Genomic DNA, 26,107 nt, shown 5'->3' with positions numbered 1-26,107 from the left:
TTCTGTGTGCTCATTCATAAAAATGTTTACAGCTGCAGTAGCAGTGCGGTGATCTCCCGAACTAGGCTGGCGGTAGGCTAGCGTAACATGAGAAGCTGCCTGAGTTGATACATTTTCTCCGTGCAGAGACAGCCTTACAATAAAAGAGGCAGCCCCAGCTTCCCTATAGATTTGCATTGTTTTAAAATAGCCTCTGTTTGCTCTGAATCTGCTCTGATTATCTGCATGCTTATCGCCTCTTCAAAGTAAGCGTTATTCTCTATCCCAATACCGCCTGCTCTAATCTTTATGAATTGATATTTAGTGACATGTGTTGAGATAATCACCGCACAAGGCGGTAATTTATCGCTCTGCTCGGGAATGTCAGCTTTTCACGCGGTAACAGCTTTTATGAATGGACATTTTGCTAAGTGCTCGGTAAAGTCAGCTGTTTTCAGCGTTACCGCATGCAGGAATGCTTTATGAATGATGGCCTACGAATAACATTGTCGCCATACATTGTACTAAGGACATAAAAATGTTACTTGCGCTGTCACGCTAAGCTGCGCTGCTTGAGCAGTGTAGCTTAGTGAATCAACCCCTAACTGTGAGCCAGATGTAGCCATCAAAAGAGCCATAGGTACCCTACCCCTGCTTTCACCACTTGAGGACTGTAGGCTTCACCCCCTTAGTGACCAGACTATTTTTTGCAATTAAGGCTACTGCAGCTTTAAGGCCTCACTGCAGGGTTGTATAACTCAGAACACAAGTGATTCCTCCCCCCCCCCCTTTTTCTGCCCAATAACAGAGCTTTCTGTTGGTGGGCTCTGAAAGCTCCCAGGATCGTTTATTTTTTACAAATATTTATTGCTTTTTTTTTATAATAGATCTATTTTTTAAATGATTTTCCTATCCCTCGCTCCCCCTGCCAGCCTATGACAGCAGATCGCTACTGTCTCCCCCAGGGGGCTGTCCCCAGTACAGCGCTGCCATGGATCAAAGCGCTGTACACAGTAAAAAGATGACGGTTTCGCCGTCTAACAGTCTCCTAGCAGCGATCGCTGCTGGCGGAGTGGAGCTCAGTCATCCAAGTGGACATGCGTGCGCATCGGCACCTACAGTCTCCTGCAAAACCGCACCCCTTTACACCAATTGGCATTAGGCAGTCCTGGGGCTGCCGCTGCAATCACGCTTGTCGGTGTGTGATGAGGTTGTAGTGGTTATAGAATACATCTGTATGCTTATTAGTTTCATTGTTCCTTACACAGTATCTTACTTTCACAGCAGTTATAACAATCACTCAGCTTGTGTTTCCCTCCTCCAGCTCTTACAAGTAAGAGTGGAACAGTCCTCAATAGCTGACAGCAGCTACCAATACTACAAGCAGCACTGCCAGCCCCCTTCCTGCTCAGAGGGAAACACTGAAGCTCCTCATCGTGATTGGCAAGTTTGTACACTTTAGAGCACATCTCCACAGACAAAATCTATAGAAATGATCCCTGAAAGTATAGTCTTAACTTCACTCTGCAATGACTAGAGACCACAGCCTACGGGGTTCCTATGCACATTGTGCTGACAAAACCTCACATGAGCCAAAGACAGACAGAATATGTTTCTTACAAGATACTGAAAGCAGCACACAAACCTCATAGGATGCAGCAACACACTTTCTAGATTATTTAAAAAACTTCCTGCCTGGAAGGACATAGCATACTCTTACCCATAATGTGCCAGCCTTTCTTATTTACATGTGTGCCGCCCTGCAGCCAATTAGAAAGGACACAGTCGTGCAAATATGACCTCCCACAGAAAACTTGTGTTGTAACATTTCTCACAGCCAGCTGACCTATCCCAGTGTGACTGTAGTGCAACATTACCACAGAACAGCTATCAAAGATCAGAGTAGTTACTGTAGAGCAGTTCTACAGTACTGCTCTTCTAGGAGATTCATAAAAAAAATACAAATAAAATACTACAATTGGCTATCAAAAATCTGTGCGGGAAAATACCACATTCGGTATTTTAGACTTCTGTGTGCTCATTCATAAAAATGTTTACAGCTGCAGTAGCAGTGCGGTGATCTCCCGAACTAGGCTGGCGGTAGGCTAGCGTAACATGAGAAGCTGCCTGAGTTGATACATTTTCTCCGTGCAGAGACAGCCTTACAATAAAAGAGGCAGCCCCAGCTTCCCTATAGATTTGCATTGTTTTAAAATAGCCTCTGTTTGCTCTGAATCTGCTCTGATTATCTGCATGCTTATCGCCTCTTCAAAGTAAGCGTTATTCTCTATCCCAATACCGCCTGCTCTAATCTTTATGAATTGATATTTAGTGACATGTGTTGAGATAATCACCGCACAAGGCGGTAATTTATCGCTCTGCTCGGGAATGTCAGCTTTTCACGCGGTAACAGCTTTTATGAATGGACATTTTGCTAAGTGCTCGGTAAAGTCAGCTGTTTTCAGCGTTACCGCATGCAGGAATGCTTTATGAATGATGGCCTACGAATAACATTGTCGCCATACATTGTACTAAGGACATAAAAATGTTACTTGCGCTGTCACGCTAAGCTGCGCTGCTTGAGCAGTGTAGCTTAGTGAATCAACCCCTAACTGTGAGCCAGATGTAGCCATCAAAAGAGCCATAGGTACCCTACCCCTGCTTTCACCACTTGAGGACTGTAGGCTTCACCCCCTTAGTGACCAGACTATTTTTTGCAATTAAGGCTACTGCAGCTTTAAGGCCTCACTGCAGGGTTGTATAACTCAGAACACAAGTGATTCCTCCCCCCCCCCCTTTTTCTGCCCAATAACAGAGCTTTCTGTTGGTGGGCTCTGAAAGCTCCCAGGATCGTTTATTTTTTACAAATATTTATTGCTTTTTTTTTATAATAGATCTATTTTTTAAATGATTTTCCTATCCCTCGCTCCCCCTGCCAGCCTATGACAGCAGATCGCTACTGTCTCCCCCAGGGGGCTGTCCCCAGTACAGCGCTGCCATGGATCAAAGCGCTGTACACAGTAAAAAGATGACGGTTTCGCCGTCTAACAGTCTCCTAGCAGCGATCGCTGCTGGCGGAGTGGAGCTCAGTCATCCAAGTGGACATGCGTGCGCATCGGCACCTACAGTCTCCTGCAAAACCGCACCCCTTTACACCAATTGGCATTAGGCAGTCCTGGGGCTGCCGCTGCAATCACGCTTGTCGGTGTGTGATGAGGTTGTAGTGGTTATAGAATACATCTGTATGCTTATTAGTTTCATTGTTCCTTACACAGTATCTTACTTTCACAGCAGTTATAACAATCACTCAGCTTGTGTTTCCCTCCTCCAGCTCTTACAAGTAAGAGTGGAACAGTCCTCAATAGCTGACAGCAGCTACCAATACTACAAGCAGCACTGCCAGCCCCCTTCCTGCTCAGAGGGAAACACTGAAGCTCCTCATCGTGATTGGCAAGTTTGTACACTTTAGAGCACATCTCCACAGACAAAATCTATAGAAATGATCCCTGAAAGTATAGTCTTAACTTCACTCTGCAATGACTAGAGACCACAGCCTACGGGGTTCCTATCCACATTGTGCTGACAAAACCTCACATGAGCCAAAAACAGACAGAATATGTTTCTTACAAGATACTGAAAGCAGCACACAAACCTCATAGGATGCAGCAACACACTTTCTAGATTATTTAAAAAACTTCCTGCCTGGAAGGACATAGCATACTCTTACCCATAATGTGCCAGCCTTTCTTATTTACATGTGTGCCGCCCTGCAGCCAATTAGAAAGGACACAGTCGTGCAAATATGACCTCCCACAGAAAACTTGTGTTGTAACATTTCTCACAGCCAGCTGACCTATCCCAGTGTGACTGTAGTGCAACATTACCACAGAACAGCTATCAAAGATCAGAGTAGTTACTGTAGAGCAGTTCTACAGTACTGCTCTTCTAGGAGATTCATAAAAAAAATACAAATAAAATACTACAATTGGCTATCAAAAATCTGTGCGGGAAAATACCACATTCGGTATTTTAGACTTCTGTGTGCTCATTCATAAAAATGTTTACAGCTGCAGTAGCAGTGCGGTGATCTCCCGAACTAGGCTGGCGGTAGGCTAGCGTAACATGAGAAGCTGCCTGAGTTGATACATTTTCTCCGTGCAGAGACAGCCTTACAATAAAAGAGGCAGCCCCAGCTTCCCTATAGATTTGCATTGTTTTAAAATAGCCTCTGTTTGCTCTGAATCTGCTCTGATTATCTGCATGCTTATCGCCTCTTCAAAGTAAGCGTTATTCTCTATCCCAATACCGCCTGCTCTAATCTTTATGAATTGATATTTAGTGACATGTGTTGAGATAATCACCGCACAAGGCGGTAATTTATCGCTCTGCTCGGGAATGTCAGCTTTTCATGCGGTAACAGCTTTTATGAATGGACATTTTGCTAAGTGCTCGGTAAAGTCAGCTGTTTTCAGCGTTACCGCATGCAGGAATGCTTTATGAATGATGGCCTACGAATAACATTGTCGCCATACATTGTACTAAGGACATAAAAATGTTACTTGCGCTGTCACGCTAAGCTGCGCTGCTTGAGCAGTGTAGCTTAGTGAATCAACCCCTAACTGTGAGCCAGATGTAGCCATCAAAAGAGCCATAGGTACCCTACCCCTGCTTTCACCACTTGAGGACTGTAGGCTTCACCCCCTTAGTGACCAGACTATTTTTTGCAATTAAGGCTACTGCAGCTTTAAGGCCTCACTGCAGGGTTGTATAACTCAGAACACAAGTGATTCCTCCCCCCCCCCCCCCCTTTTTCTGCCCAATAACAGAGCTTTCTGTTGGTGGGCTCTGAAAGCTCCCAGGATCGTTTATTTTTTACAAATATTTATTGCTTTTTTTTTTATAATAGATCTATTTTTTAAATGATTTTCCTATCCCTCGCTCCCCCTGCCAGCCTATGACAGCAGATCGCTACTGTCTCCCCCAGGGGGCTGTCCCCAGTACAGCGCTGCCATGGATCAAAGCGCTGTACACAGTAAAAAGATGACGGTTTCGCCGTCTAACAGTCTCCTAGCAGCGATCGCTGCTGGCGGAGTGGAGCTCAGTCATCCAAGTGGACATGCGTGCGCATCGGCACCTACAGTCTCCTGCAAAACCGCACCCCTTTACACCAATTGGCATTAGGCAGTCCTGGGGCTGCCGCTGCAATCACGCTTGTCGGTGTGTGATGAGGTTGTAGTGGTTATAGAATACATCTGTATGCTTATTAGTTTCATTGTTCCTTACACAGTATCTTACTTTCACAGCAGTTATAACAATCACTCAGCTTGTGTTTCCCTCCTCCAGCTCTTACAAGTAAGAGTGGAACAGTCCTCAATAGCTGACAGCAGCTACCAATACTACAAGCAGCACTGCCAGCCCCCTTCCTGCTCAGAGGGAAACACTGAAGCTCCTCATCGTGATTGGCAAGTTTGTACACTTTAGAGCACATCTCCACAGACAAAATCTATAGAAATGATCCCTGAAAGTATAGTCTTAACTTCACTCTGCAATGACTAGAGACCACAGCCTACGGGGTTCCTATGCACATTGTGCTGACAAAACCTCACATGAGCCAAAAACAGACAGAATATGTTTCTTACAAGATACTGAAAGCAGCACACAAACCTCATAGGATGCAGCAACACACTTTCTAGATTATTTAAAAAACTTCCTGCCTGGAAGGACATAGCATACTCTTACCCATAATGTGCCAGCCTTTCTTATTTACATGTGTGCCGCCCTGCAGCCAATTAGAAAGGACACAGTCGTGCAAATATGACCTCCCACAGAAAACTTGTGTTGTAACATTTCTCACAGCCAGCTGACCTATCCCAGTGTGACTGTAGTGCAACATTACCACAGAACAGCTATCAAAGATCAGAGTAGTTACTGTAGAGCAGTTCTACAGTACTGCTCTTCTAGGAGATTCATAAAAAAAATACAAATAAAATACTACAATTGGCTATCAAAAATCTGTGCGGGAAAATACCACATTCGGTATTTTAGACTTCTGTGTGCTCATTCATAAAAATGTTTACAGCTGCAGTAGCAGTGCGGTGATCTCCCGAACTAGGCTGGCGGTAGGCTAGCGTAACATGAGAAGCTGCCTGAGTTGATACATTTTCTCCGTGCAGAGACAGCCTTACAATAAAAGAGGCAGCCCCAGCTTCCCTATAGATTTGCATTGTTTTAAAATAGCCTCTGTTTGCTCTGAATCTGCTCTGATTATCTGCATGCTTATCGCCTCTTCAAAGTAAGCGTTATTCTCTATCCCAATACCGCCTGCTCTAATCTTTATGAATTGATATTTAGTGACATGTGTTGAGATAATCACCGCACAAGGCGGTAATTTATCGCTCTGCTCGGGAATGTCAGCTTTTCATGCGGTAACAGCTTTTATGAATGGACATTTTGCTAAGTGCTCGGTAAAGTCAGCTGTTTTCAGCGTTACCGCATGCAGGAATGCTTTATGAATGATGGCCTACGAATAACATTGTCGCCATACATTGTACTAAGGACATAAAAATGTTACTTGCGCTGTCACGCTAAGCTGCGCTGCTTGAGCAGTGTAGCTTAGTGAATCAACCCCTAACTGTGAGCCAGATGTAGCCATCAAAAGAGCCATAGGTACCCTACCCCTGCTTTCACCACTTGAGGACTGTAGGCTTCACCCCCTTAGTGACCAGACTATTTTTTGCAATTAAGGCTACTGCAGCTTTAAGGCCTCACTGCAGGGTTGTATAACTCAGAACACAAGTGATTCCTCCCCCCCCCCCCCCTTTTTCTGCCCAATAACAGAGCTTTCTGTTGGTGGGCTCTGAAAGCTCCCAGGATCGTTTATTTTTTACAAATATTTATTGCTTTTTTTTATAATAGATCTATTTTTTAAATGATTTTCCTATCCCTCGCTCCCCCTGCCAGCCTATGACAGCAGATCGCTACTGTCTCCCCCAGGGGGCTGTCCCCAGTACAGCGCTGCCATGGATCAAAGCGCTGTACACAGTAAAAAGATGACGGTTTCGCCGTCTAACAGTCTCCTAGCAGCGATCGCTGCTGGCGGAGTGGAGCTCAGTCATCCAAGTGGACATGCGTGCGCATCGGCACCTACAGTCTCCTGCAAAACCGCACCCCTTTACAACAATTGGCATTAGGCAGTCCTGGGGCTGCCGCTGCAATCACGCTTGTCGGTGTGTGATGAGGTTGTAGTGGTTATAGAATACATCTGTATGTTTATTAGTTTCATTGTTCCTTACACAGTATCTTACTTTCACAGCAGTTATAACAATCACTCAGCTTGTGTTTCCCTCCTCCAGCTCTTACAAGTAAGAGTGGAACATTCCTCAATAGCTGACAGCAGCTACCAATACTACAAGCAGCACTGCCAGCCCCCTTCCTGCTCAGAGGGAAACACTGAAGCTCCTCATCGTGATTGGCAAGTTTGTACACTTTAGAGCACATCTCCACAGACAAAATCTATAGAAATGATCCCTGAAAGTATAGTCTTAACTTCACTCTGCAATGACTAGAGACCACAGCCTACGGGGGTCCTATCCACATTGTGCTGACAAAACCTCACATGAGCCAAAAACAGACAGAATATGTTTCTTACAAGATACTGAAAGCAGCACACAAACCTCATAGGATGCAGCAACACACTTTCTAGATTATTTAAAAAACTTCCTGCCTGGAAGGACATAGCATACTCTTACCCATAATGTGCCAGCCTTTCTTATTTACATGTGTGCCGCCCTGCAGCCAATTAGAAAGGACACAGTCGTGCAAATATGACCTCCCACAGAAAACTTGTGTTGTAACATTTCTCACAGCCAGCTGACCTATCCCAGTGTGACTGTAGTGCAACATTACCACAGAACAGCTATCAAAGATCAGAGTAGTTACTGTAGAGCAGTTCTACAGTACTGCTCTTCTAGGAGATTCATAAAAAAAATACAAATAAAATACTACAATTGGCTATCAAAAATCTGTGCGGGAAAATACCACATTCGGTATTTTAGACTTCTGTGTGCTCATTCATAAAAATGTTTACAGCTGCAGTAGCAGTGCGGTGATCTCCCGAACTAGGCTGGCGGCAGGCTAGCGTAACATGAGAAGCTGCCTGAGTTGATACATTTTCTCCGTGCAGAGACAGCCTTACAATAAAAGAGGCAGCCCCAGCTTCCCTATAGATTTGCATTGTTTTAAAATAGCCTCTGTTTGCTCTGAATCTGCTCTGATTATCTGCATGCTTATCGCCTCTTCAAAGTAAGCGTTATTCTCTATCCCAATACCGCCTGCTCTAATCTTTATGAATTGATATTTAGTGACATGTGTTGAGATAATCACCGCACAAGGCGGTAATTTATCGCTCTGCTCGGGAATGTCAGCTTTTCATGCGGTAACAGCTTTTATGAATGGACATTTTGCTAAGTGCTCGGTAAAGTCAGCTGTTTTCAGCGTTACCGCATGCAGGAATGCTTTATGAATGATGGCCTACGAATAACATTGTCGCCATACATTGTACTAAGGACATAAAAATGTTACTTGCGCTGTCACGCTAAGCTGCGCTGCTTGAGCAGTGTAGCTTAGTGAATCAACCCCTAACTGTGAGCCAGATGTAGCCATCAAAAGAGCCATAGGTACCCTACCCCTGCTTTCACCACTTGAGGACTGTAGGCTTCACCCCCTTAGTGACCAGACTATTTTTTGCAATTAAGGCTACTGCAGCTTTAAGGCCTCACTGCAGGGTTGTATAACTCAGAACACAAGTGATTCCTCCCCCCCCCCCCCCCTTTTTCTGCCCAATAACAGAGCTTTCTGTTGGTGGGCTCTGAAAGCTCCCAGGATCGTTTATTTTTTACAAATATTTATTGCTTTTTTTTATAATAGATCTATTTTTTAAATGATTTTCCTATCCCTCGCTCCCCCTGCCAGCCTATGACAGCAGATCGCTACTGTCTCCCCCAGGGGGCTGTCCCCAGTACAGCGCTGCCATGGATCAAAGCGCTGTACACAGTAAAAAGATGACGGTTTCGCCGTCTAACAGTCTCCTAGCAGCGATCGCTGCTGGCGGAGTGGAGCTCAGTCATCCAAGTGGACATGCGTGCGCATCGGCACCTACAGTCTCCTGCAAAACCGCACCCCTTTACAACAATTGGCATTAGGCAGTCCTGGGGCTGCCGCTGCAATCACGCTTGTCGGTGTGTGATGAGGTTGTAGTGGTTATAGAATACATCTGTATGTTTATTAGTTTCATTGTTCCTTACACAGTATCTTACTTTCACAGCAGTTATAACAATCACTCAGCTTGTGTTTCCCTCCTCCAGCTCTTACAAGTAAGAGTGGAACATTCCTCAATAGCTGACAGCAGCTACCAATACTACAAGCAGCACTGCCAGCCCCCTTCCTGCTCAGAGGGAAACACTGAAGCTCCTCATCGTGATTGGCAAGTTTGTACACTTTAGAGCACATCTCCACAGACAAAATCTATAGAAATGATCCCTGAAAGTATAGTCTTAACTTCACTCTGCAATGACTAGAGACCACAGCCTACGGGGGTCCTATCCACATTGTGCTGACAAAACCTCACATGAGCCAAAAACAGACAGAATATGTTTCTTACAAGATACTGAAAGCAGCACACAAACCTCATAGGATGCAGCAACACACTTTCTAGATTATTTAAAAAACTTCCTGCCTGGAAGGACATAGCATACTCTTACCCATAATGTGCCAGCCTTTCTTATTTACATGTGTGCCGCCCTGCAGCCAATTAGAAAGGACACAGTCGTGCAAATATGACCTCCCACAGAAAACTTGTGTTGTAACATTTCTCACAGCCAGCTGACCTATCCCAGTGTGACTGTAGTGCAACATTACCACAGAACAGCTATCAAAGATCAGAGTAGTTACTGTAGAGCAGTTCTACAGTACTGCTCTTCTAGGAGATTCATAAAAAAAATACAAATAAAATACTACAATTGGCTATCAAAAATCTGTGCGGGAAAATACCACATTCGGTATTTTAGACTTCTGTGTGCTCATTCATAAAAATGTTTACAGCTGCAGTAGCAGTGCGGTGATCTCCCGAACTAGGCTGGCGGCAGGCTAGCGTAACATGAGAAGCTGCCTGAGTTGATACATTTTCTCCGTGCAGAGACAGCCTTACAATAAAAGAGGCAGCCCCAGCTTCCCTATAGATTTGCATTGTTTTAAAATAGCCTCTGTTTGCTCTGAATCTGCTCTGATTATCTGCATGCTTATCGCCTCTTCAAAGTAAGCGTTATTCTCTATCCCAATACCGCCTGCTCTAATCTTTATGAATTGATATTTAGTGACATGTGTTGAGATAATCACCGCACAAGGCGGTAATTTATCGCTCTGCTCGGGAATGTCAGCTTTTCATGCGGTAACAGCTTTTATGAATGGACATTTTGCTAAGTGCTCGGTAAAGTCAGCTGTTTTCAGCGTTACCGCATGCAGGAATGCTTTATGAATGATGGCCTACGAATAACATTGTCGCCATACATTGTACTAAGGACATAAAAATGTTACTTGCGCTGTCACGCTAAGCTGCGCTGCTTGAGCAGTGTAGCTTAGTGAATCAACCCCTAACTGTGAGCCAGATGTAGCCATCAAAAGAGCCATAGGTACCCTACCCCTGCTTTCACCACTTGAGGACTGTAGGCTTCACCCCCTTAGTGACCAGACTATTTTTTGCAATTAAGGCTACTGCAGCTTTAAGGCCTCACTGCAGGGTTGTATAACTCAGAACACAAGTGATTCCTCCCCCCCCCCCCCCTTTTTCTGCCCAATAACAGAGCTTTCTGTTGGTGGGCTCTGAAAGCTCCCAGGATCGTTTATTTTTTACAAATATTTATTGCTTTTTTTTATAATAGATCTATTTTTTAAATGATTTTCCTATCCCTCGCTCCCCCTGCCAGCCTATGACAGCAGATCGCTACTGTCTCCCCCAGGGGGCTGTCCCCAGTACAGCGCTGCCATGGATCAAAGCGCTGTACACAGTAAAAAGATGACGGTTTCGCCGTCTAACAGTCTCCTAGCAGCGATCGCTGCTGGCGGAGTGGAGCTCAGTCATCCAAGTGGACATGCGTGCGCATCGGCACCTACAGTCTCCTGCAAAACCGCACCCCTTTACAACAATTGGCATTAGGCAGTCCTGGGGCTGCCGCTGCAATCACGCTTGTCGGTGTGTGATGAGGTTGTAGTGGTTATAGAATACATCTGTATGTTTATTAGTTTCATTGTTCCTTACACAGTATCTTACTTTCACAGCAGTTATAACAATCACTCAGCTTGTGTTTCCCTCCTCCAGCTCTTACAAGTAAGAGTGGAACATTCCTCAATAGCTGACAGCAGCTACCAATACTACAAGCAGCACTGCCAGCCCCCTTCCTGCTCAGAGGGAAACACTGAAGCTCCTCATCGTGATTGGCAAGTTTGTACACTTTAGAGCACATCTCCACAGACAAAATCTATAGAAATGATCCCTGAAAGTATAGTCTTAACTTCACTCTGCAATGACTAGAGACCACAGCCTACGGGGGTCCTATCCACATTGTGCTGACAAAACCTCACATGAGCCAAAAACAGACAGAATATGTTTCTTACAAGATACTGAAAGCAGCACACAAACCTCATAGGATGCAGCAACACACTTTCTAGATTATTTAAAAAACTTCCTGCCTGGAAGGACATAGCATACTCTTACCCATAATGTGCCAGCCTTTCTTATTTACATGTGTGCCGCCCTGCAGCCAATTAGAAAGGACACAGTCGTGCAAATATGACCTCCCACAGAAAACTTGTGTTGTAACATTTCTCACAGCCAGCTGACCTATCCCAGTGTGACTGTAGTGCAACATTACCACAGAACAGCTATCAAAGATCAGAGTAGTTACTGTAGAGCAGTTCTACAGTACTGCTCTTCTAGGAGATTCATAAAAAAAATACAAATAAAATACTACAATTGGCTATCAAAAATCTGTGCGGGAAAATACCACATTCGGTATTTTAGACTTCTGTGTGCTCATTCATAAAAATGTTTACAGCTGCAGTAGCAGTGCGGTGATCTCCCGAACTAGGCTGGCGGCAGGCTAGCGTAACATGAGAAGCTGCCTGAGTTGATACATTTTCTCCGTGCAGAGACAGCCTTACAATAAAAGAGGCAGCCCCAGCTTCCCTATAGATTTGCATTGTTTTAAAATAGCCTCTGTTTGCTCTGAATCTGCTCTGATTATCTGCATGCTTATCGCCTCTTCAAAGTAAGCGTTATTCTCTATCCCAATACCGCCTGCTCTAATCTTTATGAATTGATATTTAGTGACATGTGTTGAGATAATCACCGCACAAGGCGGTAATTTATCGCTCTGCTCGGGAATGTCAGCTTTTCATGCGGTAACAGCTTTTATGAATGGACATTTTGCTAAGTGCTCGGTAAAGTCAGCTGTTTTCAGCGTTACCGCATGCAGGAATGCTTTATGAATGATGGCCTACGAATAACATTGTCGCCATACATTGTACTAAGGACATAAAAATGTTACTTGCGCTGTCACGCTAAGCTGCGCTGCTTGAGCAGTGTAGCTTAGTGAATCAACCCCTAACTGTGAGCCAGATGTAGCCATCAAAAGAGCCATAGGTACCCTACCCCTGCTTTCACCACTTGAGGACTGTAGGCTTCACCCCCTTAGTGACCAGACTATTTTTTGCAATTAAGGCTACTGCAGCTTTAAGGCCTCACTGCAGGGTTGTATAACTCAGAACACAAGTGATTCCTCCCCCCCCCCCCCCCCCCCTTTTTCTGCCCAATAACAGAGCTTTCTGTTGGTGGGCTCTGATAGCTCCCAGGATCGTTTATTTTTTACAAATATTTATTGCTTTTTTTTTATAATAGATCTATTTTTTAAATGATTTTCCTATCCCTCGCTCCCCCTGCCAGCCTATGACAGCAGATCGCTACTGTCTCCCCCAGGGGGCTGTCCCCAGTACAGCGCTGCCATGGATCAAAGCGCTGTACACAGTAAAAAGATGACGGTTTCGCCGTCTAACAGTCTCCTAGCAGCGATCGCTGCTGGCGGAGTGGAGCTCAGTCATCCAAGTGGACATGCGTGCGCATCGGCACCTACAGTCTCCTGCAAAACCGCACCCCTTTACACCAATTGGCATTAGGCAGTCCTGGGGCTGCCGCTGCAATCACGCTTGTCGGTGTGTGATGAGGTTGTAGTGGTTATAGAATACATCTGTATGCTTATTAGTTTCATTGTTCCTTACACAGTATCTTACTTTCACAGCAGTTATAACAATCACTCAGCTTGTGTTTCCCTCCTCCAGCTCTTACAAGTAAGAGTGGAACAGTCCTCAATAGCTGACAGCAGCTACCAATATTACAAGCAGCACTGCCAGCCCCCTTCCTGCTCAGAGGGAAACACTGAAGCTCCTCATCGTGATTGGCAAGTTTGTACACTTTAGAGCACATCTCCACAGACAAAATCTATAGAAATGATCCCTGAAAGTATAGTCTTAACTTCACTCTGCAATGACTAGAGACCACAGCCTACGGGGTTCCTATCCACATTGTGCTGACAAAACCTCACATGAGCCAAAGACAGACAGAATATGTTTCTTACAAGATACTGAAAGCAGCACACAAACCTCATAGGATGCAGCAACACACTTTCTAGATTATTTAAAAAACTTCCTGCCTGGAAGGACATAGCATACTCTTACCCATAATGCTCCAGCCTTTCTTATTTACATGTGTGCCGCCCTGCAGCCAATTAGAAAGGACACAGTCGTGCAAATATGACCTCCCACAGGAAACTTGTGTTGTAACATTTCTCACAGCCAGCTGACCTATCCCAGTGTGACTGTAGTGCAACATTACCACAGAACAGCTATCAAAGATCAGAGTAGTTACTGTAGAGCAGTTCTACAGTACTGCTCTTCTAGGAGATTCATAAAAAAAATACAAATAAAATACTACAATTGGCTATCAAAAATCTGTGCGGGAAAATACCACATTCGGTATTTTAGACTTCTGTGTGCTCATTCATAAAAATGTTTACAGCTGCAGTAGCAGTGCGGTGATCTCCCGAACTAGGCTGGCGGTAGGCTAGCGTAACATGAGAAGCTGCCTGAGTTGATACATTTTCTCCGTGCAGAGACAGCCTTACAATAAAAGAGGCAGCCCCAGCTTCCCTATAGATTTGCATTGTTTTAAAATAGCCTCTGTTTGCTCTGAATCTGCTCTGATTATCTGCATGCTTATCGCCTCTTCAAAGTAAGCGTTATTCTCTATCCCAATACCGCCTGCTCTAATCTTTATGAATTGATATTTAGTGACATGTGTTGAGATAATCACCGCACAAGGCGGTAATTTATCGCTCTGCTCGGGAATGTCAGCTTTTCATGCGGTAACAGCTTTTATGAATGGACATTTTGCTAAGTGCTCGGTAAAGTCAGCTGTTTTCAGCGTTACCGCATGCAGGAATGCTTTATGAATGATGGCCTACGAATAACATTGTCGCCATACATTGTACTAAGGACATAAAAATGTTACTTGCGCTGTCACGCTAAGCTGCGCTGCTTGAGCAGTGTAGCTTAGTGAATCAACCCCTAACTGTGAGCCAGATGTAGCCATCAAAAGAGCCATAGGTACCCTACCCCTGCTTTCACCACTTGAGGACTGTAGGCTTCACCCCCTTAGTGACCAGACTATTTTTTGCAATTAAGGCTACTGCAGCTTTAAGGCCTCACTGCAGGGTTGTATAACTCAGAACACAAGTGATTCCTCCCCCCCCCCCCCTTTTTCTGCCCAATAACAGAGCTTTCTGTTGGTGGGCTCTGAAAGCTCCCAGGATCGTTTATTTTTTACAAATATTTATTGCTTTTTTTTATAATAGATCTATTTTTTAAATGATTTTCCTATCCCTCGCTCCCCCTGCCAGCCTATGACAGCAGATCGCTACTGTCTCCCCCAGGGGGCTGTCCCCAGTACAGCGCTGCCATGGATCAAAGCGCTGTACACAGTAAAAAGATGACGGTTTCGCCGTCTAACAGTCTCCTAGCAGCGATCGCTGCTGGCGGAGTGGAGCTCAGTCATCCAAGTGGACATGCGTGCGCATCGGCACCTACAGTCTCCTGCAAAACCGCACCCCTTTACAACAATTGGCATTAGGCAGTCCTGGGGCTGCCGCTGCAATCACGCTTGTCGGTGTGTGATGAGGTTGTAGTGGTTATAGAATACATCTGTATGTTTATTAGTTTCATTGTTCCTTACACAGTATCTTACTTTCACAGCAGTTATAACAATCACTCAGCTTGTGTTTCCCTCCTCCAGCTCTTACAAGTAAGAGTGGAACAGTCCTCAATAGCTGACAGCAGCTACCAATACTACAAGCAGCACTGCCAGCCCCCTTCCTGCTCAGAGGGAAACACTGAAGCTCCTCATCGTGATTGGCAAGTTTGTACACTTTAGAGCACATCTCCACAGACAAAATCTATAGAAATGATCCCTGAAAGTATAGTCTTAACTTCACTCTGCAATGACTAGAGACCACAGCCTACGGGGGTCCTATCCACATTGTGCTGACAAAACCTCACATGAGCCAAAGACAGACAGAATATGTTTCTTACAAGATACTGAAAGCAGCACACAAACCTCATAGGATGCAGCAACACACTTTCTAGATTATTTAAAAAACTTCCTGCCTGGAAGGACATAGCATACTCTTACCCATAATGCTCCAGCCTTTCTTATTTACATGTGTGCCGCCCTGCAGCCAATTAGAAAGGACACAGTCGTGCAAATATGACCTCCCACAGGAAACTTGTGTTGTAACATTTCTCACAGCCAGCTGACCTATCCCAGTGTGACTGTAGTGCAACATTACCACAGAACAGCTATCAAAGATCAGAGTAGTTACTGTAGAGCAGTTCTACAGTACTGCTCTTCTAGGAGATTCATAAAAAAAATACAAATAAAATACTACAATTGGCTATCAAAAATCTGTGCGGGAAAATACCACATTCGGTATTTTAGACTTCTGTGTGCTCATTCATAAAAATGTTTACAGCTGCAGTAGCAGTGCGGTGATCTCCCGAACTAGGCTGGCGGTAGGCTAGCGTAACATGAGAAGCTGCCTGAGTTGATACATTTTCTCCGTGCAGAGACAGCCTTACAATAAAAGAGGCAGCCCCAGCTTCCCTATAGATTTGCATTGTTTTAAAATAGCCTCTGTTTGCTCTGAATCTGCTCTGATTATCTGCATGCTTATCGCCTCTTCAAAGTAAGCGTTATTCTCTATCCCAATACCGCCTGCTCTAATCTTTATGAATTGATATTTAGTGACATGTGTTGAGATAATCACCGCACAAGGCGGTAATTTATCGCTCTGCTCGGGAATGTCAGCTTTTCATGCGGTAACAGCTTTTATGAATGGACATTTTGCTAAGTGCTCGGTAAAGTCAGCTGTTTTCAGCGTTACCGCATGCAGGAATGCTTTATGAATGATGGCCTACGAATAACATTGTCGCCATACATTGTACTAAGGACATAAAAATGTTACTTGCGCTGTCACGCTAAGCTGCGCTGCTTGAGCAGTGTAGCTTAGTGAATCAACCCCTAACTGTGAGCCAGATGTAGCCATCAAAAGAGCCATAGGTACCCTACCCCTGCTTTCACCACTTGAGGACTGTAGGCTTCACCCCCTTAGTGACCAGACTATTTTTTGCAATTAAGGCTACTGCAGCTTTAAGGCCTCACTGCAGGGTTGTATAACTCAGAACACAAGTGATTCCTCCCCCCCCCCCCCCCCTTTTTCTGCCCAATAACAGAGCTTTCTGTTGGTGGGCTCTGATAGCTCCCAGGATCGTTTATTTTTTACAAATATTTATTGCTTTTTTTTTATAATAGATCTATTTTTTAAATGATTTTCCTATCCCTCGCTCCCCCTGCCAGCCTATGACAGCAGATCGCTACTGTCTCCCCCAGGGGGCTGTCCCCAGTACAGCGCTGCCATGGATCAAAGCGCTGTACACAGTAAAAAGATGACGGTTTCGCCGTCTAACAGTCTCCTAGCAGCGATCGCTGCTGGCGGAGTGGAGCTCAGTCATCCAAGTGGACATGCGTGCGCATCGGCACCTACAGTCTCCTGCAAAACCGCACCCCTTTACACCAATTGGCATTAGGCAGTCCTGGGGCTGCCGCTGCAATCACGCTTGTCGGTGTGTGATGAGGTTGTAGTGGTTATAGAATACATCTGTATGCTTATTAGTTTCATTGTTCCTTACACAGTATCTTACTTTCACAGCAGTTATAACAATCACTCAGCTTGTGTTTCCCTCCTCCAGCTCTTACAAATAAGAGTGGAACAGTCCTCAATAGCTGACAGCAGCTACCAATACTACAAGCAGCACTGCCAGCCCCCTTCCTGCTCAGAGGGAAACACTGAAGCTCCTCATCGTGATTGGCAAGTTTGTACACTTTAGAGCACATCTCCACAGACAAAATCTATAGAAATGATCCCTGAAAGTATAGTCTTAACTTCACTCTGCAATGACTAGAGACCACAGCCTACGGGGTTCCTATCCACATTGTGCTGACAAAACCTCACATGAGCCAAAGACAGACAGAATATGTTTCTTACAAGATACTGAAAGCAGCACACAAACCTCATAGGATGCAGCAACACACTTTCTAGATTATTTAAAAAACTTCCTGCCTGGAAGGACATAGCATACTCTTACCCATAATGCTCCAGCCTTTCTTATTTACATGTGTGCCGCCCTGCAGCCAATTAGAAAGGACACAGTCGTGCAAATATGACCTCCCACAGGAAACTTGTGTTGTAACATTTCTCACAGCCAGCTGACCTATCCCAGTGTGACTGTAGTGCAACATTACCACAGAACAGCTATCAAAGATCAGAGTAGTTACTGTAGAACAGTTCTACAGTACTGCTCTTCTAGGAGATTCATAAAAAAAATACAAATAAAATACTACAATTGGCTATCAAAAATCTGTGCGGGAAAATACCACATTCGGTATTTTAGACTTCTGTGTGCTCATTCATAAAAATGTTTACAGCTGCAGTAGCAGTGCGGTGATCTCCCGAACTAGGCTGGCGGTAGGCTAGCGTAACATGAGAAGCTGCCTGAGTTGATACATTTTCTCCGTGCAGAGACAGCCTTACAATAAAAGAGGCAGCCCCAGCTTCCCTATAGATTTGCATTGTTTTAAAATAGCCTCTGTTTGCTCTGAATCTGCTCTGATTATCTGCATGCTTATCGCCTCTTCAAAGTAAGCGTTATTCTCTATCCCAATACCGCCTGCTCTAATCTTTATGAATTGATATTTAGTGACATGTGTTGAGATAATCACCGCACAAGGCGGTAATTTATCGCTCTGCTCGGGAATGTCAGCTTTTCACGCGGTAACAGCTTTTATGAATGGACATTTTGCTAAGTGCTCGGTAAAGTCAGCTGTTTTCAGCGTTACCGCATGCAGGAATGCTTTATGAATGATGGCCTACGAATAACATTGTCGCCATACATTGTACTAAGGACATAAAAATGTTACTTGCGCTGTCACGCTAAGCTGCGCTGCTTGAGCAGTGTAGCTTAGTGAATCAACCCCTAACTGTGAGCCAGATGTAGCCATCAAAAGAGCCATAGGTACCCTACCCCTGCTTTCACCACTTGAGGACTGTAGGCTTCACCCCCTTAGTGACCAGACTATTTTTTGCAATTAAGGCTACTGCAGCTTTAAGGCCTCACTGCAGGGTTGTATAACTCAGAACACAAGTGATTCCTCCCCCCCCCCCTTTTTCTGCCCAATAACAGAGCTTTCTGTTGGTGGGCTCTGAAAGCTCCCAGGATCGTTTATTTTTTACAAATATTTATTGCTTTTTTTTTATAATAGATCTATTTTTTAAATGATTTTCCTATCCCTCGCTCCCCCTGCCAGCCTATGACAGCAGATCGCTACTGTCTCCCCCAGGGGGCTGTCCCCAGTACAGCGCTGCCATGGATCAAAGCGCTGTACACAGTAAAAAGATGACGGTTTCGCCGTCTAACAGTCTCCTAGCAGCGATCGCTGCTGGCGGAGTGGAGCTCAGTCATCCAAGTGGACATGCGTGCGCATCGGCACCTACAGTCTCCTGCAAAACCGCACCCCTTTACACCAATTGGCATTAGGCAGTCCTGGGGCTGCCGCTGCAATCACGCTTGTCGGTGTGTGATGAGGTTGTAGTGGTTATAGAATACATCTGTATGCTTATTAGTTTCATTGTTCCTTACACAGTATCTTACTTTCACAGCAGTTATAACAATCACTCAGCTTGTGTTTCCCTCCTCCAGCTCTTACAAGTAAGAGTGGAACAGTCCTCAATAGCTGACAGCAGCTACCAATACTACAAGCAGCACTGCCAGCCCCCTTCCTGCTCAGAGGGAAACACTGAAGCTCCTCATCGTGATTGGCAAGTTTGTACACTTTAGAGCACATCTCCACAGACAAAATCTATAGAAATGATCCCTGAAAGTATAGTCTTAACTTCACTCTGCAATGACTAGAGACCACAGCCTACGGGGTTCCTATGCACATTGTGCTGACAAAACCTCACATGAGCCAAAGACAGACAGAATATGTTTCTTACAAGATACTGAAAGCAGCACACAAACCTCATAGGATGCAGCAACACACTTTCTAGATTATTTAAAAAACTTCCTGCCTGGAAGGACATAGCATACTCTTACCCATAATGTGCCAGCCTTTCTTATTTACATGTGTGCCGCCCTGCAGCCAATTAGAAAGGACACAGTCGTGCAAATATGACCTCCCACAGAAAACTTGTGTTGTAACATTTCTCACAGCCAGCTGACCTATCCCAGTGTGACTGTAGTGCAACATTACCACAGAACAGCTATCAAAGATCAGAGTAGTTACTGTAGAGCAGTTCTACAGTACTGCTCTTCTAGGAGATTCATAAAAAAAATACAAATAAAATACTACAATTGGCTATCAAAAATCTGTGCGGGAAAATACCACATTCGGTATTTTAGACTTCTGTGTGCTCATTCATAAAAATGTTTACAGCTGCAGTAGCAGTGCGGTGATCTCCCGAACTAGGCTGGCGGTAGGCTAGCGTAACATGAGAAGCTGCCTGAGTTGATACATTTTCTCCGTGCAGAGACAGCCTTACAATAAAAGAGGCAGCCCCAGCTTCCCTATAGATTTGCATTGTTTTAAAATAGCCTCTGTTTGCTCTGAATCTGCTCTGATTATCTGCATGCTTATCGCCTCTTCAAAGTAAGCGTTATTCTCTATCCCAATACCGCCTGCTCTAATCTTTATGAATTGATATTTAGTGACATGTGTTGAGATAATCACCGCACAAGGCGGTAATTTATCGCTCTGCTCGGGAATGTCAGCTTTTCACGCGGTAACAGCTTTTATGAATGGACATTTTGCTAAGTGCTCGGTAAAGTCAGCTGTTTTCAGCGTTACCGCATGCAGGAATGCTTTATGAATGATGGCCTACGAATAACATTGTCGCCATACATTGTACTAAGGACATAAAAATGTTACTTGCGCTGTCACGCTAAGCTGCGCTGCTTGAGCAGTGTAGCTTAGTGAATCAACCCCTAACTGTGAGCCAGATGTAGCCATCAAAAGAGCCATAGGTACCCTACCCCTGCTTTCACCACTTGAGGACTGTAGGCTTCACCCCCTTAGTGACCAGACTATTTTTTGCAATTAAGGCTACTGCAGCTTTAAGGCCTCACTGCAGGGTTGTATAACTCAGAACACAAGTGATTCCTCCCCCCCCCCCTTTTTCTGCCCAATAACAGAGCTTTCTGTTGGTGGGCTCTGAAAGCTCCCAGGATCGTTTATTTTTTACAAATATTTATTGCTTTTTTTTTATAATAGATCTATTTTTTAAATGATTTTCCTATCCCTCGCTCCCCCTGCCAGCCTATGACAGCAGATCGCTACTGTCTCCCCCAGGGGGCTGTCCCCAGTACAGCGCTGCCATGGATCAAAGCGCTGTACACAGTAAAAAGATGACGGTTTCGCCGTCTAACAGTCTCCTAGCAGCGATCGCTGCTGGCGGAGTGGAGCTCAGTCATCCAAGTGGACATGCGTGCGCATCGGCACCTACAGTCTCCTGCAAAACCGCACCCCTTTACACCAATTGGCATTAGGCAGTCCTGGGGCTGCCGCTGCAATCACGCTTGTCGGTGTGTGATGAGGTTGTAGTGGTTATAGAATACATCTGTATGCTTATTAGTTTCATTGTTCCTTACACAGTATCTTACTTTCACAGCAGTTATAACAATCACTCAGCTTGTGTTTCCCTCCTCCAGCTCTTACAAGTAAGAGTGGAACAGTCCTCAATAGCTGACAGCAGCTACCAATACTACAAGCAGCACTGCCAGCCCCCTTCCTGCTCAGAGGGAAACACTGAAGCTCCTCATCGTGATTGGCAAGTTTGTACACTTTAGAGCACATCTCCACAGACAAAATCTATAGAAATGATCCCTGAAAGTATAGTCTTAACTTCACTCTGCAATGACTAGAGACCACAGCCTACGGGGTTCCTATCCACATTGTGCTGACAAAACCTCACATGAGCCAAAAACAGACAGAATATGTTTCTTACAAGATACTGAAAGCAGCACACAAACCTCATAGGATGCAGCAACACACTTTCTAGATTATTTAAAAAACTTCCTGCCTGGAAGGACATAGCATACTCTTACCCATAATGTGCCAGCCTTTCTTATTTACATGTGTGCCGCCCTGCAGCCAATTAGAAAGGACACAGTCGTGCAAATATGACCTCCCACAGAAAACTTGTGTTGTAACATTTCTCACAGCCAGCTGACCTATCCCAGTGTGACTGTAGTGCAACATTACCACAGAACAGCTATCAAAGATCAGAGTAGTTACTGTAGAGCAGTTCTACAGTACTGCTCTTCTAGGAGATTCATAAAAAAAATACAAATAAAATACTACAATTGGCTATCAAAAATCTGTGCGGGAAAATACCACATTCGGTATTTTAGACTTCTGTGTGCTCATTCATAAAAATGTTTACAGCTGCAGTAGCAGTGCGGTGATCTCCCGAACTAGGCTGGCGGTAGGCTAGCGTAACATGAGAAGCTGCCTGAGTTGATACATTTTCTCCGTGCAGAGACAGCCTTACAATAAAAGAGGCAGCCCCAGCTTCCCTATAGATTTGCATTGTTTTAAAATAGCCTCTGTTTGCTCTGAATCTGCTCTGATTATCTGCATGCTTATCGCCTCTTCAAAGTAAGCGTTATTCTCTATCCCAATACCGCCTGCTCTAATCTTTATGAATTGATATTTAGTGACATGTGTTGAGATAATCACCGCACAAGGCGGTAATTTATCGCTCTGCTCGGGAATGTCAGCTTTTCATGCGGTAACAGCTTTTATGAATGGACATTTTGCTAAGTGCTCGGTAAAGTCAGCTGTTTTCAGCGTTACCGCATGCAGGAATGCTTTATGAATGATGGCCTACGAATAACATTGTCGCCATACATTGTACTAAGGACATAAAAATGTTACTTGCGCTGTCACGCTAAGCTGCGCTGCTTGAGCAGTGTAGCTTAGTGAATCAACCCCTAACTGTGAGCCAGATGTAGCCATCAAAAGAGCCATAGGTACCCTACCCCTGCTTTCACCACTTGAGGACTGTAGGCTTCACCCCCTTAGTGACCAGACTATTTTTTGCAATTAAGGCTACTGCAGCTTTAAGGCCTCACTGCAGGGTTGTATAACTCAGAACACAAGTGATTCCTCCCCCCCCCCCCCCCTTTTTCTGCCCAATAACAGAGCTTTCTGTTGGTGGGCTCTGAAAGCTCCCAGGATCGTTTATTTTTTACAAATATTTATTGCTTTTTTTTTTATAATAGATCTATTTTTTAAATGATTTTCCTATCCCTCGCTCCCCCTGCCAGCCTATGACAGCAGATCGCTACTGTCTCCCCCAGGGGGCTGTCCCCAGTACAGCGCTGCCATGGATCAAAGCGCTGTACACAGTAAAAAGATGACGGTTTCGCCGTCTAACAGTCTCCTAGCAGCGATCGCTGCTGGCGGAGTGGAGCTCAGTCATCCAAGTGGACATGCGTGCGCATCGGCACCTACAGTCTCCTGCAAAACCGCACCCCTTTACACCAATTGGCATTAGGCAGTCCTGGGGCTGCCGCTGCAATCACGCTTGTCGGTGTGTGATGAGGTTGTAGTGGTTATAGAATACATCTGTATGCTTATTAGTTTCATTGTTCCTTACACAGTATCTTACTTTCACAGCAGTTATAACAATCACTCAGCTTGTGTTTCCCTCCTCCAGCTCTTACAAGTAAGAGTGGAACAGTCCTCAATAGCTGACAGCAGCTACCAATACTACAAGCAGCACTGCCAGCCCCCTTCCTGCTCAGAGGGAAACACTGAAGCTCCTCATCGTGATTGGCAAGTTTGTACACTTTAGAGCACATCTCCACAGACAAAATCTATAGAAATGATCCCTGAAAGTATAGTCTTAACTTCACTCTGCAATGACTAGAGACCACAGCCTACGGGGTTCCTATGCACATTGTGCTGACAAAACCTCACATGAGCCAAAAACAGACAGAATATGTTTCTTACAAGATACTGAAAGCAGCACACAAACCTCATAGGATGCAGCAACACACTTTCTAGATTATTTAAAAAACTTCCTGCCTGGAAGGACATAGCATACTCTTACCCATAATGTGCCAGCCTTTCTTATTTACATGTGTGCCGCCCTGCAGCCAATTAGAAAGGACACAGTCGTGCAAATATGACCTCCCACAGAAAACTTGTGTTGTAACATTTCTCACAGCCAGCTGACCTATCCCAGTGTGACTGTAGTGCAACATTACCACAGAACAGCTATCAAAGATCAGAGTAGTTACTGTAGAGCAGTTCTACAGTACTGCTCTTCTAGGAGATTCATAAAAAAAATACAAATAAAATACTACAATTGGCTATCAAAAATCTGTGCGGGAAAATACCACATTCGGTATTTTAGACTTCTGTGTGCTCATTCATAAAAATGTTTACAGCTGCAGTAGCAGTGCGGTGATCTCCCGAACTAGGCTGGCGGTAGGCTAGCGTAACATGAGAAGCTGCCTGAGTTGATACATTTTCTCCGTGCAGAGACAGCCTTACAATAAAAGAGGCAGCCCCAGCTTCCCTATAGATTTGCATTGTTTTAAAATAGCCTCTGTTTGCTCTGAATCTGCTCTGATTATCTGCATGCTTATCGCCTCTTCAAAGTAAGCGTTATTCTCTATCCCAATACCGCCTGCTCTAATCTTTATGAATTGATATTTAGTGACATGTGTTGAGATAATCACCGCACAAGGCGGTAATTTATCGCTCTGCTCGGGAATGTCAGCTTTTCATGCGGTAACAGCTTTTATGAATGGACATTTTGCTAAGTGCTCGGTAAAGTCAGCTGTTTTCAGCGTTACCGCATGCAGGAATGCTTTATGAATGATGGCCTACGAATAACATTGTCGCCATACATTGTACTAAGGACATAAAAATGTTACTTGCGCTGTCACGCTAAGCTGCGCTGCTTGAGCAGTGTAGCTTAGTGAATCAACCCCTAACTGTGAGCCAGATGTAGCCATCAAAAGAGCCATAGGTACCCTACCCCTGCTTTCACCACTTGAGGACTGTAGGCTTCACCCCCTTAGTGACCAGACTATTTTTTGCAATTAAGGCTACTGCAGCTTTAAGGCCTCACTGCAGGGTTGTATAACTCAGAACACAAGTGATTCCTCCCCCCCCCCCCCCTTTTTCTGCCCAATAACAGAGCTTTCTGTTGGTGGGCTCTGAAAGCTCCCAGGATCGTTTATTTTTTACAAATATTTATTGCTTTTTTTTATAATAGATCTATTTTTTAAATGATTTTCCTATCCCTCGCTCCCCCTGCCAGCCTATGACAGCAGATCGCTACTGTCTCCCCCAGGGGGCTGTCCCCAGTACAGCGCTGCCATGGATCAAAGCGCTGTACACAGTAAAAAGATGACGGTTTCGCCGTCTAACAGTCTCCTAGCAGCGATCGCTGCTGGCGGAGTGGAGCTCAGTCATCCAAGTGGACATGCGTGCGCATCGGCACCTACAGTCTCCTGCAAAACCGCACCCCTTTACAACAATTGGCATTAGGCAGTCCTGGGGCTGCCGCTGCAATCACGCTTGTCGGTGTGTGATGAGGTTGTAGTGGTTATAGAATACATCTGTATGTTTATTAGTTTCATTGTTCCTTACACAGTATCTTACTTTCACAGCAGTTATAACAATCACTCAGCTTGTGTTTCCCTCCTCCAGCTCTTACAAGTAAGAGTGGAACATTCCTCAATAGCTGACAGCAGCTACCAATACTACAAGCAGCACTGCCAGCCCCCTTCCTGCTCAGAGGGAAACACTGAAGCTCCTCATCGTGATTGGCAAGTTTGTACACTTTAGAGCACATCTCCACAGACAAAATCTATAGAAATGATCCCTGAAAGTATAGTCTTAACTTCACTCTGCAATGACTAGAGACCACAGCCTACGGGGGTCCTATCCACATTGTGCTGACAAAACCTCACATGAGCCAAAAACAGACAGAATATGTTTCTTACAAGATACTGAAAGCAGCACACAAACCTCATAGGATGCAGCAACACACTTTCTAGATTATTTAAAAAACTTCCTGCCTGGAAGGACATAGCATACTCTTACCCATAATGTGCCAGCCTTTCTTATTTACATGTGTGCCGCCCTGCAGCCAATTAGAAAGGACACAGTCGTGCAAATATGACCTCCCACAGAAAACTTGTGTTGTAACATTTCTCACAGCCAGCTGACCTATCCCAGTGTGACTGTAGTGCAACATTACCACAGAACAGCTATCAAAGATCAGAGTAGTTACTGTAGAGCAGTTCTACAGTACTGCTCTTCTAGGAGATTCATAAAAAAAATACAAATAAAATACTACAATTGGCTATCAAAAATCTGTGCGGGAAAATACCA

At 44.6% G+C, this 26,107-nt stretch overlaps 13 non-coding genes across 13 annotated transcripts; all 13 read right to left on the bottom strand.

The window, feature by feature from the left end:
• Positions 1-1,274: 1,274 nt before the first annotated feature.
• On the bottom strand, positions 1,275-1,494 carry LOC137542663 (small nucleolar RNA U3). The gene has a single exon (XR_011025523.1). It is a non-coding gene; the product is annotated as a small nucleolar RNA U3 (small nucleolar RNA).
• A 1,787-nt stretch (positions 1,495-3,281) lies between these two features.
• Positions 3,282-3,501, bottom strand: LOC137542662 (small nucleolar RNA U3). Its single transcript, XR_011025522.1, has one exon. It is a non-coding gene; the product is annotated as a small nucleolar RNA U3 (small nucleolar RNA).
• Positions 3,502-5,293: 1,792 nt separating this feature from the next.
• On the bottom strand, positions 5,294-5,513 carry LOC137542661 (small nucleolar RNA U3). The gene has a single exon (XR_011025521.1). It is a non-coding gene; the product is annotated as a small nucleolar RNA U3 (small nucleolar RNA).
• A 1,789-nt stretch (positions 5,514-7,302) lies between these two features.
• LOC137542678 (small nucleolar RNA U3) lies at positions 7,303-7,522 on the bottom strand. The gene has a single exon (XR_011025536.1). It is a non-coding gene; the product is annotated as a small nucleolar RNA U3 (small nucleolar RNA).
• Positions 7,523-9,312: 1,790 nt separating this feature from the next.
• On the bottom strand, positions 9,313-9,532 carry LOC137542677 (small nucleolar RNA U3). Its single transcript, XR_011025535.1, has one exon. It is a non-coding gene; the product is annotated as a small nucleolar RNA U3 (small nucleolar RNA).
• Positions 9,533-11,321: 1,789 nt separating this feature from the next.
• On the bottom strand, positions 11,322-11,541 carry LOC137542676 (small nucleolar RNA U3). Its single transcript, XR_011025534.1, has one exon. It is a non-coding gene; the product is annotated as a small nucleolar RNA U3 (small nucleolar RNA).
• Positions 11,542-13,336: 1,795 nt separating this feature from the next.
• LOC137542672 (small nucleolar RNA U3) lies at positions 13,337-13,556 on the bottom strand. The gene has a single exon (XR_011025530.1). It is a non-coding gene; the product is annotated as a small nucleolar RNA U3 (small nucleolar RNA).
• A 1,788-nt stretch (positions 13,557-15,344) lies between these two features.
• LOC137542660 (small nucleolar RNA U3) lies at positions 15,345-15,564 on the bottom strand. The gene has a single exon (XR_011025520.1). It is a non-coding gene; the product is annotated as a small nucleolar RNA U3 (small nucleolar RNA).
• Positions 15,565-17,356: 1,792 nt separating this feature from the next.
• On the bottom strand, positions 17,357-17,576 carry LOC137542652 (small nucleolar RNA U3). The gene has a single exon (XR_011025514.1). It is a non-coding gene; the product is annotated as a small nucleolar RNA U3 (small nucleolar RNA).
• A 1,787-nt stretch (positions 17,577-19,363) lies between these two features.
• Positions 19,364-19,583, bottom strand: LOC137542659 (small nucleolar RNA U3). Its single transcript, XR_011025519.1, has one exon. It is a non-coding gene; the product is annotated as a small nucleolar RNA U3 (small nucleolar RNA).
• A 1,787-nt stretch (positions 19,584-21,370) lies between these two features.
• On the bottom strand, positions 21,371-21,590 carry LOC137542658 (small nucleolar RNA U3). The gene has a single exon (XR_011025518.1). It is a non-coding gene; the product is annotated as a small nucleolar RNA U3 (small nucleolar RNA).
• Positions 21,591-23,382: 1,792 nt separating this feature from the next.
• Positions 23,383-23,602, bottom strand: LOC137542657 (small nucleolar RNA U3). The gene has a single exon (XR_011025517.1). It is a non-coding gene; the product is annotated as a small nucleolar RNA U3 (small nucleolar RNA).
• Positions 23,603-25,391: 1,789 nt separating this feature from the next.
• LOC137542675 (small nucleolar RNA U3) lies at positions 25,392-25,611 on the bottom strand. The gene has a single exon (XR_011025533.1). It is a non-coding gene; the product is annotated as a small nucleolar RNA U3 (small nucleolar RNA).
• Between the last annotated feature and the right edge of the window lie 496 nt (positions 25,612-26,107).

The sequence above is a fragment of the Hyperolius riggenbachi genome, chromosome 12 (assembly GCF_040937935.1).
Source record: "Hyperolius riggenbachi isolate aHypRig1 chromosome 12, aHypRig1.pri, whole genome shotgun sequence".
NCBI classification, from domain to species: Eukaryota; Metazoa; Chordata; class Amphibia; order Anura; family Hyperoliidae; genus Hyperolius; species Hyperolius riggenbachi.
The sequence above is the reverse complement of the archived record's forward strand: the minus strand, read 5'-3'. Positions and strand labels throughout refer to the sequence as shown.